Source organism: Lutra lutra, chromosome 2 (genome assembly GCF_902655055.1).
Source record: "Lutra lutra chromosome 2, mLutLut1.2, whole genome shotgun sequence".
Classification (NCBI taxonomy): domain Eukaryota; kingdom Metazoa; phylum Chordata; class Mammalia; order Carnivora; family Mustelidae; genus Lutra; species Lutra lutra.
In genome coordinates, this window is record NC_062279.1 from 103,685,654 (window position 1) to 103,703,391 (window position 17,738).

A 17,738-nucleotide genomic window follows, 5' to 3' on the forward strand; every position below is an offset into this window, starting at 1 on the left:
AGGCACTGAGAAGCTGCCAAATTGGTGAAGACTGCAGGGCCAAGATCTAGGAGAGGGAGATATGTTGGAGAGATGCTTGAATATCTGGGGTCCCCCCATTCTGCTGAGGCATCGGTCTCTTCCAAAAGCAACTGAGAAGGTAAACAGATTTTTGTAAGCTCACAGGCCTAGGAAAGAGGGCAGGAAGGTTGAAAAACTGGAGTTTAGGGCTCACCAAGGAAGAAATAAACACCTCACCCAGCCTTTCAGTTGAGATCCTGAAGGGATGTACCCTAGCAAAGTGAACTGAAAATAGGTCAGAAATGGCAGGGACTGAATCATCTCTGGCCCTAATTGGACTATAGTGATCTGAGTTTGCTAACAGCTCCAGTTGAGTTGCCTAATGGAAGTAAAAGAAATCCTCTCTAGAGGAAAGCAATGCTATCCAGAGCTTCAAAATACTTCTGCAATATTTTATATATAATACCCAGCACACCCACAAAATAATCAGGTATGTGAGAAGGTACAACAAAACCAGAGAAGCAACAGATCATAGAAACAAAACCCATAGGGATTATGAAACAAAGACTTTGGAATGCTGTTTAAAATGCTCAGGAACTTAAAATATAAGAATATGTATAGAGAATGAACACACAAATAGAAATTCTATTGTTGAAAGACTGTAACAAATTAAAAACCCAGTGGATGGACTTAATAGCCAATTAGTGCTGAAGACAAAATTAGGGAACTGGACAGAATTCAGAAGAAAATATTCAGATTTAGAGACAAAGGAGACAAAGGATGAAAATAATGGCAAAAAATTTTTAAACAGTGGAAAAGACTTCCGATACAAAATTAAAAAAATTTTTTTAATATAGTTATAATTAAGGCCCATAAGGAGAGGAATGAGAAACTATATAACAAAGCCATACCTGAAGAGATGTCTAAACTAAGTAAAAGGCATCATGCCTTGGATTCAAGAAGCATTATAAACATTAAGCAAGAAAAAGGCAAAGAAAAACACACCTAAGCACATCATAGTAAAAGTGCTGAAAACCAAAGAGAGAAATTTTAAGCATCCAAAGGAAAAAGATAAATTACTTTATCAGATGAATGACAGTAAGGCCAATGGTTGCAACCAAAATGATGCTATCTTTAGAGTACCAAAGGAAAATATCATCAACTCAGAATTTATGTTCAAACAATATAACTTTCAAATATTGAGGCAAAATAAAGACATTTTCAAACGAACAGAAACAATTTGTACCAGCATTTCGCCTTACGAGAAAGAGTGGACCTTGGGCAGAGAGAAATGATCTCAGATGGATGCTCTCAGATTATGGAAGAGATGAAGAGCAATGAAAAGGAAAAATATATAGGTAAATCTCAATAAATAGTAACTTTACAAAACAATGCTAATATATTGTGATGTTAAAAACTTACAGATTTAAAAACGCAACAATATAGTAATTGAGAAGAGAAAGTAAACAAACTTAAAGTGGTCCAAGCTGGTCCCATTGTCCAGGAAGTAGATAAAGTACTAATATATCTTAGGCTTTTATTTTTTTTTATTTTATTTATTTTTTTAAGATTTTATTTATTTATTTGACAGAGATGACAAGCAGGCAGAGAGGCAGGCAGAGAGAGAGAGGGGAGAAGCAGGCTCCCTGCCAAGCAGAGAGCCCGATGTGGGGCTCGATCCCAGGACCCTGGGATCATGACCTGAGCCGAAGGCAGAGGCTTTAACCCACTGAGTCCCCCAGGCGCCCCTATCTTAGGCTTTTAAAAGTCAAGGATGTACATCCTAATTTCTAGAGGAATTAAGAATATTAAAAGAACATAAAACCAAAAAGCTAATCAAAAGAAAACAATTAAAAAAAAAACAACAAAACTTGAACAATCCCCAAGAAAGTAGAGAAAAAAGGAATGAAGAACAGGTGAGACAAAAACATCAGGATGGCAGCTTTAAAGCCAATATATCGGTAATTACATTAAATGGAAACTAATTATCCCAATGCAAAGACTGTCTTGGATTTATAAAGGTACACCTTTAATCTGTTTCAAGAGACAAATCTTAAGTAATAGAATGTAGAAAAACTTAAAGTAAAAAGATACATCATGCAAAAACTAACAAAGATGGTGTGATTATGCTAAATCCAAGTAGATTTCAAGCAAGAAGCAATATAAGAGAGAAGTTCACGGATGCCTGGCCGGCTTAGTTGGTAGAGCATGGGACTTTGATCTCAGGGTCAGGAGTTCAAGCCCCATGCTGGGCACGGAAAACAAAACAAAACAAAAAAACTGTTCATGTGTCCAAGAATCCTAACAGGAAACAAATGATACACTTAGGATAATTTAAAGATTTACCTACAAAGCAACTAATTACAAATGTGTGTGTGTAGGGTATAACAGAATTACAAGGGGGGCTCTAAGAGACAGAAGAGGAAAAAATTAATCAGAACCAGGAAAGAGAATTGTGAAGAGTTCACTTTGAGAGAGGCAATGACCTAAGGTCAAGGTATACATCCAGTTCCAGGTAGCCTCTATTGGAGGGAGCCAGAGGGAATAAATATGCTTACCTTACTCTTTTCCACTATGCAATTTCCTCCCATCAGCTACAAAATCATCATGGGGTGGTGTCATTCAGTCCTGAAACCATAAACATTAGCCACTCCAGAAGTCTTCATATATAGTACAGGAGAAAACAAGCAAGTTCCAAAATAGTCTTAGAAAACTTGCTTTTTAAGCTGGTTATGAGGCGTAGATTCATAAACATAGTTGTTCTCTTTCACCATCCATTCTTGGTTTCTCTCACTTTTTGTTTGTACCTCACCTGAATGGAATTTGATTTTTTTTTTTTTAAGATTTTATTTATTTGAGAGAGAGAAAAAAAAAGGGAAGAGGAGCAAAGAGAGAGAGAGATTGAGAGTAGGGAGAGGAGTAGAGGGAGAAGGAGATAGAGTATCCTAAGCCAGCTCCATGGTGAGCATAGAGCCTGAGGCAGGACTCAATCTCACAACCCTGATATTGTGACCTGAGCTGAAACGAAGAGTCAGATGCTTAACAGACTAAGCCACCCATCTAGATGCACCCTGAACAGGATTCTTTACAAGGTTGGGTGCTCCAACATTCATTCTTATGAGTCCTAGTGGAGGTCCTTTTTGGGCTATCCTAGTTTTTTATTGGACTATTGGCTAAGAGGATACAAGTAAGCATTTCAGAGAATACTCTTACATTCCATATATAGTCATAGTTATTCCATCGTATAGCAGCAATGCAATTTCCTCATTAAAAGGGATCCCATGGGGCGCCTGGGTGGCTCAGTGGGTTAAGCCTCTGCCTTTGGTTCGGGTCATGATCCCAGGGTCCTGGGATCGAGCCCCGCGTCGGGCTCTCTGCTCCGCGGGGAGCCTGTTTCCTCCCCTCTCTCTCTCTGCCTGCCTCTCTGCCTACTTGTGATCTCTCTCTGTCAAATAAATAAAATCTTTAAAGAAAAAAAAAAGGGGATCCCATGGGGCGCCTGGGTGGCTCAGTGGGTTAAGCCTCTGCCTTCCGCTCGGGTCATGATCTCAGGGACCTGGGATTGAGCCCCGCATTGGGCTCTCTGGTCAGCGGGGAGCCTGCTTTCCCCCTTCTCTCTGCCTACTTGTGATCTCTCTGTCAAATAAATAAATAAAATCTTAAAAAATAAATAAAAGGCATCCCATGGGACCTGGTTGATGCAGTCAGTTAAGCATCCAACTCTTGGTTTTGGCTCAGTTTGTGATCTCAGGATCACTCTCAATTTGGGCTCCATGCTAAGTGTGGAGTCTGCTTAGGCTTTCCTCTCTCCCTTTCCCTCTACTCCTGCTCTAATAAATAAATCTTAAAAAAAAAAAAAAAAAAAGATAAAAGGGATCCCTCACCTTGCCAGAGGAGTGATCCCTTTGTTGGTTTGTGACAGAAAAATCCCATACCTGCCACTGAGCAATGTCCACTTATAATTCACTGAAACCACTTTCCTAGGAAGACTTCCTAGGAAACATTCCTCTCTTCAGTATTAAGACCTCCAAAACCACTAAGTCCAAAGTTTCAGGGACCAAAAATTCTTCAAGTGGGTTATTAGGTATAATAGAAAACCCAACAAAAATGCATACATGTGTACACCAGAAGATGTACACAAGAATGTTCATAGTAGCAGTCCTTATAATAGCTCCAAATTGAAATACCTCCCTTGGCTGTCAACAGCAGAATGGATAAATGTGATAGATTCATTAAATGTGGTATATTAAATATGGGGTAATCAGTGTTGAAGCTAATGAAGTGGGTGCTGATTACACAGTTATCTTCACTTTGTGGAAGTCATGCTAAATAATTATATTTGTGCACTCTTCTATTCATGTGTTATGCTTCAATTAAAAAACTTTAAAATAAATGCAATAGCCTTCTTGTGTGTAATGTGTACTTGTACTGAATGCTTTTAAGATGTTTTTCTTTTTCATAGTTTTATTAGTTTGACTATAACATGCATTGGTGTGATTTTCATTGTAATTTTCCTATTTGTGGTTCACTTAGTTTTGTGGATCTGTAATTTTGTGTAGAAAACGTAATGCCAGTTTTGTTTTTTTTTTTTTAAATTAGACATGTATAAAATAGAGGAGCCACTCTTGTCTCCACTATGTGTGCTTTCTGGTTAAGATAGCACTATATATTGATTATTGGGGTTAAGCATATACTTCATTCCATTGGTCAGCATCCTTAATTTGCAGGTTATTGTCTCTTGGCTAGCCCCATAAACTGAATCAGTTTTCTAGTTTGTTCTAAGCTCTTGTCCAGCCCTTCAACTTATAAGCCATTAAAAACGAACCAGTGTATACCCTTACCTCAGGCCATTGTCTCCTAAAGTTCTTCTCAATGAAAGGATTTCTTTTTACTGTTGTGTTTCAGGGCCACTAATGAGTGATGTTGTATAGTGACCACACACACCCAGGTATTGCAAGCTCACTGCAGGCCCTTTTTTGAATTAATAAGACCAAGGGGTGCCTGGGTGGCTCAGTGGGTTAAATGGCTGTCTTCAGTTCAGGTCATGATCCCAGGGTCCTGGGATTGAGCCCTGCACTGGGCTCCCTACTCCGTGGGGAGCCTGCTTCTCCCTCTGCCTCTCTCCCTCTCCTTCTCTGATGAATAAATAAATAAAAATCTTTAAAAAAAAAAACACAAACAAACGTTTCTCTCTTCCATTAATTGGTTAGAGGAACTCTTTTGAAGCCAGTTTATATGGATTGGGGGAGAAGTGCTAAAGGAATAGGGGCAGGTACTACTAGTAGTCTGAGTCACCTGCTTGTTCAGTTTAGTTGTGACAGTGTTCCCAGTCTTGTAGGGCGTGGACTGCTGTTGTGCTCATCCACTTGTATGGTCTGGTGAATCAGATAACACCAGGTCATGATGGTTGGTTTGATTATTCACACAGTCACTTGATGTCACATGGTCAAGTGTTCCATCTCTACCAGGTACCAGCAGCAAATCAGGAGCTACTTTTCAACAAAACAAAACAAAACACTGGTTGAGGAAGATAGATCTTTACTCAAAAACCAAGGAATCTCTGTTGTAATTCTCCTATTGGCACTTATCAGAGGCTTCATATAACATTTCTACCACATGAATTTCCAATACCACTGGATCTGCCCAATCACAAGGTCTAACTGGCAAGACAGTTTGCCCTGGGCTCCACTGAAAACTACAATTACCCAGAAAATAGGTTAGAGGAGGCCACCCAAATGTTCTATTTTGTTGTCTTCAGAACCCAAGAAGGTCTGCCATATGTTTTGCCTTTTTCTTTATTGCTGTGGTGAAAAATACAACACACTGTCACTTACTTGAATGGATAACCTAACATGTCTCAGGACATTGGACCCCTAGAAATTTGTGACAGGTCCTGGAAGTTTTACAGGGTTTTTCTTGCACCTTCTTGCATGCATAGGTCTTACCAAAACATGTGGAGTGCTTATTACTACTTCCTGCTCATTGGGTTCATTTAACATTCATTTTTATAATAGACTACTGTAAACATTCTATGATATAGCAAGATGATCAAGGTCCCTTCACACCACAGAACAGGAAGCTGACACAGCCCTGAGACAAGACAGTAAGGGCTCACTACTGTCCCTGGCAGTTAAATGTGATCTATTTCTGACTTCCCTTACTAATTGGAATGGAGTGGAGGGGGCACTTCTAGACCTAAATCTATATATCATGTCAAATTCTGTATTAATTTCCTCCAGTGAAGATCCCACACCAAGAACAGCAACTGCAACTGGCATCTCCACCTGACCAAACTCTGCAGTAATCCAGTCATTCTTTACTACCTGTCTGGTTTTTACACTGTCATTCCCTATGACTCATCTGGTGACCACAAAAGGAATTTTAGTGGGAATGTGGTATGAATCACTATTCCAGCATGAGTTCCCCAGGATGTGGTACTTTCTGTATACAGTCTTAGTGTGAGAGTGGTAGCAAGCAGTTATGAGCATCTACATAGCCCTTCCTACTGTAACAGCAGTCACTCCATTGGTCAGGAAAACAAAATGAAGACTGCTTTGGTTATAAAAATGTATCTACTCTTACTACACTTCTAGGACTGGAGAAATAGTCACAATATGGGTCTTCCTGGACTCACTGTTACCCAGACTCAGGCCAAGACTATATCCATCACTTGACTTTCTATTTCAACCAGTTGTCCAGGATGGTGTTTGGGGTCTCTAGGTATCAACAGATATTAAGAGGCAGTATCTAATAAGCCTCAGGAGGTCTGGTATTTTCCTTTCTTCAGTAAGTGGCCACTAGAGAAGGATTAGGGCAGTGATCCCCTAAGTTCTCACAGGATTTACCAGGGGAGCTTTAAAAAGTATCAGCCTGGATCTCACTCCCTGAAATTATGATTTAATTGGTTTGGAGTATGTTCTTTAGAATTCTCAGGTGTTCTAAAGTACAGACAAGTCTGGAAACCACTGAATTAGGGGAAGGTTCATGGTTATACAACTGTGGCTGCACTGCTGGGTACTTCTTCACAGGGACCCAGTCTCCTTCCATCATCAAGGAGTTCCAGGTCTGTGAACTGGATGGGAATCTTCAAATTTCACTACGACAACACAAGTTTGTTCAGAATTTTCCCACCTATATATGTCAAGCAGCACCTTATGGACTACTTAAGCCATTTCATTTCTAGGGACTTTGTTATCATTTGACCTGCAGGTCAAAACAATCTAACTTTCCTTTTTTGACTTATTATGGTAATCGTGCCCACCGTGTCTCTGGTGGTTATATGCCATCATGTGGGCTTTGCCACTTTGGGATGGCATTATTCTCTTTGAGATTAGGAAACAATTCTACCACAGCATTCATCACCATCATTTTGACAGAGGACAGCCACTTCAGAGCTCTTTGGGAATGCTGATGCTCCTATCACCAAAGCGTTTCTTAGTGACTTGGTGAAAAGAGAATGTCTAAGGAACCTTTGTACTCCCTCCTCATGGTATGCTAGGACCCTGGGATCATGACCCAAGGCAGAGGCTTTAACCCACTGAGCCACCCAGGCGCCCCTTTTTAAATTTTTTTTAAAGATTTTGTTTATTTGACAGAGAGAGCGAGAGGGCGAGCATAAGCAAGGGGAGTGGGAGAGGGAGAAGCAGGCTTCCCGCCGAGCATAAAGTCCTACTCAGGGCTTGATCCCAGAAACCCGGGATCATGAACTGAGCCAAAGGCAGATGCTTAATGACTGAGCCACCCAGGTACCCCTGTTTTGTTTTGTTTTTTTTATATTTTATTTATTTATTTGACAGAGAGAGAGCGAGAGAGCACAGGCAGGCAGAGGGAGAAGCAGACTCCCAATGAGCAGGGAGCCCAATACGGGGCTGGATCTCAGGACCCTGGGATCGTGATCTGAGCTGAAGGCAGTTGCCCAACCAACTGAGCCACCCAGGCACCCCTAGCCTGTGAGTTTTAAGGCAAATCCTCACTAGAGAACTAGTCAACAGTAGCAACAGAGATAAAGCACTATAGCTCCTCTGTGGTACATGGAACTCTCTGATCTCCAGTCTTTAAACTTGTGGGAAGGGATAAAAACTAGGGTCTGCTCTTTTTCTCTTCCTCAATATCCATTATCAGAAAGGGTCGCAGAGGGGCACCTGGGTAGCTCAGTTAAGTGTCTGCCTTTGGCTCAGGTCATGATCTCAGGGTCCTGGGATGGAGTCCCACATCAGGGTCCCTGTTTCTTTCTCTCCCTCTGCTCTTCCACCTACCTTCACCCCCACCCCTGCTCAAGCTCTCTCTAGGATGCGCTCTCAAGTAAATGAAATCTTTAAAAAAAAAAAAAAAAAGGTAATAGAGAATATAAGCTAGTGAATCAAATATCAAGACACCTGAGGAGTATGCTCATTATGTAACACAACAAATTACATAACATATACCAACTGAAGCAGAACTATAGGCATATAGGTATTTTAAAACATGTTTTAAGTTTAAGAATTAAAAAACAATTCAATTAATCATTCAACAAATTTTTACTGAGCACCTGCTAGTGTCAGGCACTGAGGATTCATCAGTGAATAAGATAGACAGAAACCTTTCTTCTTGTGTGTTTTATTTTTAGTGGTAGGAAATAGCATGAGGGACAGAGACAAAAACATCAAACAACTTACTATCTAAGGAATAAAACGTTTTAGAAAGTAGTATTTGCTATAAAATAAAGTAGGATAAAGCCGATTGGGAATGCTGAAAAGGGTCACCATTTTAAAAAGAAACAGCCTAGGGGCTCCTGGGTGGCTCAGTGGTTTAAAGCCTCTGCCTTCAGCTCAGGTCGTGATCCCAGGATTCTGGGATGGAGCCCTGCATCAGGCTCTCTGCTCAGCAGGGAGCCTGCTTTCCCTTCTCTGCCTGCCTGCCTCTCTGCCTACTTGTGATCTCTGTCAAATAAATAAAATCTTTAAAACAAAAAAACAACAACAAAAAAAACTAAGCCTAAAATAGGAATCAAGGGGATGCTGAGTGGGAGGTTAGTAATATATAAAGAAGGAACAAGAAATCATTAAAAAGTCATGGGAGACTCTTAGGTATGGAAATAGGAGTTTAAAGAACAACATAGATAAATTAAAATGAAATTTAAAAAATTTTAAAAGATTTTATTTATTTATTTGACAGAGATTACAAGTAGGCAGAGAGGCAGGCAGAGAGAGAGGAAGCAGGCTCCCTGCTGAGCAGAGAGCCCGGATTCGGGGCTCGATCCCAGGACCCTGGAATCACGACCTAAGCCGAAGGCAGAGGCTTTAACCCACTGAGCCACCCAGGCACCCCTGAAATAAAATTTTTTAAAAAGTATATCATAGATGGATAAATAGAAGAGTTGATCAGATTTTATGATGTTTTTGAGGTACAGAATATCTTTATGTAGCTACAATCTCTAGATTTTTCCCCTTGTGGTACCTAGGGCTTTCATGTTTGAAAAACGTAACATTTAAAATATTTTCAATTACAAAATAATATTTGTACATGGTATGACAATCAAAACAGAAGTAAAGCAGAAAGTAAAAGACCTCATCAAAACCCCCCCATTATCCTTTACATAGAAATAGTTATTTTTCTGTTTCCTTCCAGAAATTTTCTATGTATAATCAAATATGTATATATGCATGGTTTAAAAGATTTACAAATAGAATACATGTTTTCTGCAGCCTGCTTTTTCTTTTCCCACATTTGGATCTACTCCAGAGATTGAGGTTTTAAATTACGGTAAGAATTTCTTTTAGGAGGCAGAATTATAGAGATAATAAAAAGATCAGTGGTTAAAAAAAAAAGAGATTGTTGGTTGCCAGGGGTTGGTGGAGAGTGGGGATGAACAATGGAGGAACATAGGGCATTTTTAGGTGAGTGAAACTATTCTGTATGATCCTGTAATGCTGGGTCCATAATATTATGCATTTGTCAAAACCTACAGAACTGTACAAAAGAAAGTACTACTGTACTACTACTGTAAACTATGGACTTTAGTTAATACTAATATATCAATATTGGCTTATCAAAGGTAACAAATATATCACTAATACACATTAATACAAGATATTAATAATAGGAGAATGTGTATATGTGATGTAGGAACCTCTCCATTTTCTGCCCAATTTTTTTTTGTAAACATAGAATTGCTCCAAAAAAAAAAACTATTAAAAAAATTTCATTTAGAAAAACTATTTTGTAAACTATTTTTGTAAAGCTCTGTATAGGATATTTTAGAGTTGGAGGCTATAGGTCAAATATTAGGCAGGTTGTAGCTATGGTCCAAACATAAATTGATTAGTTCTAAAATAGCAAATTAAATTAGTTTGAAAAGATTTGCTAATACTGCACCTTGGAAATCTTAGGTGGAATCTATTGTGTTCTTTTGTTTTAGTAGGCTTCATTTAGTAGGCTTCATAGAGCCCAACCTGGGGCCTGAATTCATGACCCTCAGATCAAATCCTAAGCTGAGATCAAGAGTTCGATGCTTAACTGACTGAGCCACCCACGTGCCTCAGAAGCCTTAAGTGAAACTTAAAATTTGTGATTTAAAGAAGTAATCTGTTAAAAATATCATGTTAATCAAGGGTAGCACAAAAAAAATATGTTTTTCTTTTTAAAGATTTTAAAAAAGAGAGAGAGAACATAGGGCACAGGAGTGGGAGGAGGGAGGAGTAGAGGGAGAGGGAGAAGAAGGGTCTTTACTGAGCAGGGAGCTCTATATGGGGCTTGTTCCCAGGACCCTGGATTCATGACCTGAGCCAAAGGCAGATGCTTAACCGATTGAGCCGCCCAGGCATTCCCTCCACACCCACTAAAAAAACCCCAATATGCTTAAGAATTATGAGAACAAAAAGGAAATATAGCTGCAAAGATGTAAATAGTCATAACTGACATGTTGAATATTTTGTAAGTTAACAGGACATGGAGTAATCAGGAAATCATTAATCTACTACACTTGGTGTTACTTATATTCTTAAACCATTTATGTATAGGTTTTTTTACCTAGATATGTCCTTAACAAATAGGTCATCAACAAGATATTAATGGGTGCTTTTAATCTAAATAGCACGATTCCAGGGGCACCTGGGTGGCTCAGTGGGTTAAAGCCTCTGCCTTCAGCTCAGGTCATGATCTCAGGGTTCTGGGATGGAGCCCCACATTGGGCTCTCTGCTCAGCAGGGAGCCTGCTTCCCTCTCTCTCTCTGCCTGCCTCTCTGCCTACTTGTGATCTATCTGTCTGTCAAAGAAATAAATAGAACCTTTAAAAAAAATAAATAAATAGCACGATTCCATACAAAATTCAGCTATCTCAAGTTTATGCTATGCACAACAGTATTATCACAAAGCATTTGTTTCCTGTTTTCTTTACTGCCCAATTGATCACACTTGGAGTAGGCTAGTTCCATAAACTTCTGAGGTAATTAAGAATCTGTTCTATTATTTTAATGATTACATATGAAGATTACAGTATATATGGAATTTCTATGGGAAAAAAAGGTGGCTTCCAAAAAAGAAAAAGAAACTTCAAAAGTCTACAGAATTAAGCTTTTTACTATATATGTATGCATATATCTATGTTTGTATTTACTTATTTGTAATCTTTTTCTCGTCAATGACTGCAAAAGTGGCATGTCAATACAGTCCCTTAACATTGTTTGACTCACAATTTTTCAACTTTATAATAATGCAAAAACAAGGTGTATTCAACAGAAACCGTACTTCAAATTTTGAATTAGGATTTTCATCTGGGCTAGTGATAGGGACAACGATATGCTCTAGTGATCCTGGGCAGTGGCAGCAGCCACAGCTCCCAGCCAGCCACAAAATCACCAGCAACAACCAATACATGTACAGATATTCTGCACCAATACAACTACTCTTTCACCTTCAATACAGTATCCAATAAATTAGATGAGATATTTGGTATAAACTAGGCTTTGTGTTAGATAATCCTGCCTAACTATAGGTTAATGTAAGTGTGCTAAGCATGTTTAAGGTAAGTTAGACTAAGCTATGATGTTCATTAGGTTAGGTGTATTAAATGCATTTGCAAATTACAGTATTTTCAATTTATGATGGGTTTGTTGTGGCACAAATCCATCATAAATTGAGGAAGAACTCTATACACTTACAGAATTATAGGGGCACCTGGGTGGCTCAGTGGGTTAAAGCCTCTGTCTTTGGCTCGGGTCATGGTCCTGGGGTCCTGGGATTGAGCCCCACATCAGGCTGTCTGCTCAGCGGGGAGCCTGTTTCCTCCTCTCTCTCTGCCTACTTGTGATCTCTGTCTGTCAAATAAATAATAAATAAAATCTTTAAAAAAAAAAGAATTATAGAGTAGAAAGGATTTTCAAAGCTCACTCTAGTCTACCACATGTCTCTAGGAATTTCTAGGAATTTCCCATTAGGCAATTCTGCTTGTTTTTAGTACTAGGAAGTACTATGGAAGATGGTTTTAAAAGTTTTACCGTATGTTATTAATTTACCAACACCAGTTTTGTTTCTCTAATTTTGCCTTTATTTCCAGTTTGTTGCATTTCCTCTTAGAACTGTGGGTAAAGCAAAGCAGTTAAAATGTGGTTCCTCAAGAAGAAAGGGAAAGTATAATGTGACACCAAATGCCAAAATCAAAACACTCTTTTTAATAAATTTTATCTCTTTAAAAATGTTTGAATAAATTGGTAGGTTTAAGAAAAAATCTTTTTAAGAATCTGCTTAGGGGCGCCTCGGTGACTCAGTGGGTTAAAGCCTCTGCCTTCGGCTCAGGTCATGATCCCAGCATGCTGGGATCGAGCCCCACATCAGGCTCTCTGCTCCGCAGGGAGCCTGCTTCCTCCTCTCTCTCTCTGCCTGCTTCTTTGCCTACTTGTGATCTCTGTCTGTCAAGTAAATAAATAAAATCTTAAAAAAAAAAAAAAAAGAATCTGCTTAGTTTCTAAATCATTCATTTAACCCCAAACTGCAACCCAAGAGAGAAAGCCTGCAAATAATCTGTTCAGACATACAGGCAAATCTAAGCAATATAGTGGGTTCAGTTCCAAACCACCATAAAATAAGGCAAGTATCTCAATAAAGTGAGTCAAATAATTTTTTTGGTTTCCCACTGAATATAAAAGTTAGGTTTACACTGTACTATAATCTACTAAACATGCAATAGCATTACATCAAACAATGTACATACCTTAATTAAAAATCCTTTATTATTAAAAATGCTAACCATCATGCAAGTTGGTGCAGCCTCTTTGGAGAACAGTATGGAGATTCCTCAAGAAATTAAAAATAGAACTTCCCTATGACCCTGCAATTGCACTACTGGGTATTTACCCCAAAGATACAGATGTAGTGAAAAGAAGGGCCATCTGTACCCCAATGTTTATACCAGCAATGGCCACGGTTGCCAAACTGTGGAAAGAACCAAGTTGCCCTCCAACGGACGAATGGATAAGGAAGATGTGGTCCATATACACTATGGAGTATTATGCCTCCATCAGAAAGGATGAATACCCAACTTTTGTAGCAACATGGACGGGACTGGAAGAGATTATGCTGAGTGAAGTAAGTCAAGCAGAGAGAGTCAATTATCATATGGTTTCACTTATTTGTGGAGCATAACAAATAGCATGGAGGACATGGGGAGTTAGGAGAAGGGAGTTGGGGGAAATTGGAAGGGGAGGTGAACAATGAGAGACTATGGACTCTGAAAAACAATCTGAAGGGTTTGAAGAGGTGGGAGGGTGGGAGGTTGGGGGAACAAGGTGGTGGGTATTAGAGAGGGCACGGATTGCATGGAGCACTGGGTGTGGTACAAAAACAATGAATACTGTTATGCTGAAAATAAATTTTAAAAAATGATAAAAAAAAAATGCTAACCATCATCTGAGCTTCCAGTGAGTCATAATCACTGATCACAGATCACCAAGACAAATAATAATGAAGTTTGAAATACTGTGAGAATTACCAAAATGTGACAGAAACACAAAGTGAGCAAATGCTGCTGGAAAAATGGTGCTGACAGACTTGCTCTGTGCAGGGCTGCCACAAACCTTCAGTTTATAAAAAATGCAGTATCTGTGAAGCACAATAAAGTGAAGCACGGTAAAAAGCTATGCTTGTGTTAGGTTTTCCATTAATTTCATCTTACTGTTCCAATCCATCAAATGCAATTCCCTTACCTCTCTTATTTTGGATTTCATATTTCCTTAAACACATGCCCTGCTTTTTCCTGATTTAATCCTCATTTAGGTGGTACACATTCTCCATTAGCTTTTTGAGAGAGGATGTATGGAGTGTGAAACCTTTTAGGTTTGAACATAACTTTATTCTAGTCTCATAACTGATAAGTAGGTTGGCTTATATAGAATTCTAGACTAGAATTAATTTTCCCTTAGAATTCTGAAGCACTGCTCTATTACCCTTTTGTTTCCAGAGTTGCTACTGAGAAGTCCAACATATTTACCTTTGTGTGCCTCATATGAAACCTGTTTTTTTCTCTATAAACTTGTACAATCTACTCTTTGTCTCTCTACTTGCTATCTTTATAGAAATGTGCATGGGTTCCCTTGAAGCATTTTAAGCAATCTTAATAAGATCCCCAACAGCCACATGTGATTAGCACTGACACATGCACTATCATCACACTGACCACACAGACGTACAGCAACCATGGTAAAAAAACCAAGTGGAGCTATAATAAACAAGATGTGCTAACAGTGATGTAAGAGAGAAGATAATGCAACTGTGCATGTGTATGTGCCAAGTGGGTTTAGTTGCTTTGTATGTATTAATCCACTAAATTAGTATATACAACACAGCCTTAAGAGGTAGGTATTATCTGTATTTTTATAGGTCACATAATTTATTTTGGCAGAGCCAAAATTCTAAACAGTCTAGCTCCAAAGTTTATGGTCTTTTTTTTTTTTTTTTAAAGATTTTTTTTATTTGACAGAAAGAGATCACAAGTAGGCAGAGAGGCAGGCAGAGAGAGGAGGAAGCAGGCTCCCCGCTGAGCAGAGAGCTGGATGTGGGGCTCAATCCCAGGACCCTGAGACCATGACCTGAGCCGAAGGCAGAGGCTTAACCCACTGAGCCACCCAGGCGCCCCTCCAAAGTCTATGGTCTTACTGTTATGTTACCTTCTAGTAGTAGTAGGTGGTAGTGGTTTTTTGTTATATTGCTTTTAAATATCTTTTCTTGACAAAATAAAAAGTTGGCAAACCTATGTTGATTATCTCAATTAAAAAAATTATTGGTGAAATCTAAAAGCCTGGAGATCACCAGTTTGTGGGGCCAGTAGAGAAAGAAAAATGAAAATTTGAGATGGTAACTGATGAAGCACGGTCTTGGAGGATGAGCTCTAGAACACAGGGTGCAGAAGACTTGGAGAGCAGGGCAGATGCTAATTATAGGAGGAATTACAGCCACATCTAGAGATGCTGGTGAGAAAAGCTTATCTGTTAACTAAAATTCAGGGTCATCAAAGCTTAAAATAAGCATGATAGTAACAATTAGAAAGCTTAATAAATAAGTAATGTAAAATAGTGAAGATCTGAAGGAATGAAAAAAGTAAATAAATCCAGGAATGGACTGACAGACTAGAAAAAGAGACAGTTTCAACACTAAATATCTTGATAAAGTCAAAGAATAAGTTTAGTAGGAATAAAGGAGTGGAAGATATATAAAGAGCTATAGTAGGTTGTGGTCAGAAGGTAGTATTTTTTAATTTAAGATCTCAAAGCCAGAGTAAAGGCTCATTCACTGATGATGATGATGATGATACAAATGACAGTAACCATTCATTAAGCACATGAAAACGATTAATTTTATCTAGTCATAACAACCATTAATATAGGCATATTAGGGGAGAAACTGAGGTTCTAATAATTTTTCAATAAAACTCTTACGTTTTTTCAATAGATCTTAACAAAACTCTAAAATTTATATAGAGTTATCTATAACTGGCATTTCCAAGATAATTTTGAAAAAATATGTGGATTATTAACTGCTGTTAATATCCTCCTGGGTATTAACACTTGTTATAAATCTGTAGAAATTATAATAGTGTGGTAATGTCACAGAAGTCATACAAATTGACCGATGGAAAACTACCCACATATGTGTGGAAACCTGTTCTGAGATGAGTGACATAAAATAAAAGTTAAATTATTCAATAAATGCTTCTAGAACAATTGTACATATATAAATAAAACAAAATAAAATAAAATTAGATCTCTACCTCATGCACAAAAATAAGTTGATTTAAAACGTAAATATGAAGAATAAGAGTTTTAAACTTTTAGTAAAAAGATAGATAAAAATCTTTGTTATTTTGAAGTAGGAAAAGATTTCTTAAACAAGATCTCCAAAACGCAAAACATAATGGAAAAGATAAATCTGACTACATTAAAACTAAATTTCAGTATAAGAAAAGACACCACAAACAAAGGTCAGAGAAAAGTCTTAAACTGGAAGAAAACAGGTAACCAATATAACCAACAAGGTATTATTTTCCAGAAAACATAAATCAATGAAAAAGATGAGCAAAGCATTAGCAAAATGAGTAAAGATGCACAGAGATATCCAGGAGGCATTTGGGATTGCTGTACAAGAGAAATCTGGGCTGGGATTAGAGATCTGGGCTATGTCAACATATTGATCACATTTGAATTCATGGGACTAGATGAGTTTACAGAAGGAAACTTGTAAAGAAATTAGAGACTTGGGTCTAGCTAGGACACAAAGTAGGCAGACGATTTACCGATCTTCATTCAAATTCTTAACACTAAATAATAATTCCTTTAGCTTTATTTACATATTATTTTGTCTCTTCTTTTCTAACCATAAAATATCTTTATGGCTTTTAAAAATGGCATCTAAATCTAAGATACAAATACTAATAAAACCAGATTTTGTTGGACACCATGTCAGAAAGTGGTTAGATAAGTCTGTCACTTCTCTGTAGGATATTATTTTCAGCCCCTCTGTTTCACATACTGCCAAGAAGGCAGGGTTGTGGAAATGAAATGCAAATTAAAAGATATGAATGAAATAAGATTTATACTTGAAAGTAAAAGGAATTTAAGAAAATATTCCCTAAAATACACAGTAAGAATTTTATTGGTGGGGTTAGGAAACTATCACCTTTTATACATGAATGTAGTTTGTGTAATGCATCTCCTCTGAATTATAAGATTAGAGAAAGAAAGAAAGAGAAAAGGTAAGATAAGATAGATATGGGGAGGGTGACCCCTAGGTGGCTCAGTGGGTTAAGCCATTGCCTTAGGCTCAGGTTATGATCCCAGAGTGCTGGGATCGAGCCCCCGAATTGGGCTTCTTGCTCGGCAGGGAGCCTACTTCTCTCTCTGCCTGCTTATATGCGCTCTCTCTCTCCTTCTCTCTGACAAATAAAATCTTAATAGATATGGGGATAAGACTTCCACTCATTACCTTTCTTCTACTTGGAAACAGCAAACCAGCTATCTACATAAACTGCTCAGGAAAGCCAGTCACAAAAGAACTATGTATATTGTATAATTCCTTTCATATGAAGTCCACGAACATGTAAAGCAAGACAGAATAGTAGTGGTGGTGGGGTAAGGAGACATGGTTGGAAGGGGCACGACGAAGCTCTCTCAGGTGTTGGAGATATCCCGTATATACTGATCTGCACAGTTGTCACATCAGATTCTACCTTTGGCACCCTAACATTTTACTATGCTGTATCTCTTAAGTATTTA

The 17,738-nt window shown here is 38.3% G+C and overlaps 1 long non-coding RNA gene across 1 annotated transcript in view; it reads right to left on the minus strand.

The window, feature by feature from the left end:
- The window catches only part of LOC125093233 (uncharacterized), a 19,826-nt gene continuing 2,088 nt past the window's right edge, over window positions 1-17,738 (minus strand). Inside the window, exons 2-4 of the long non-coding RNA XR_007125180.1 lie at window positions 5,296-5,492; window positions 2,559-2,628; window positions 1-131 (exon numbers count right to left, since the gene is read on the minus strand). This is a non-coding gene — a long non-coding RNA (uncharacterized LOC125093233). The remainder of the gene's footprint in view (window positions 132-2,558; window positions 2,629-5,295; window positions 5,493-17,738) is intronic.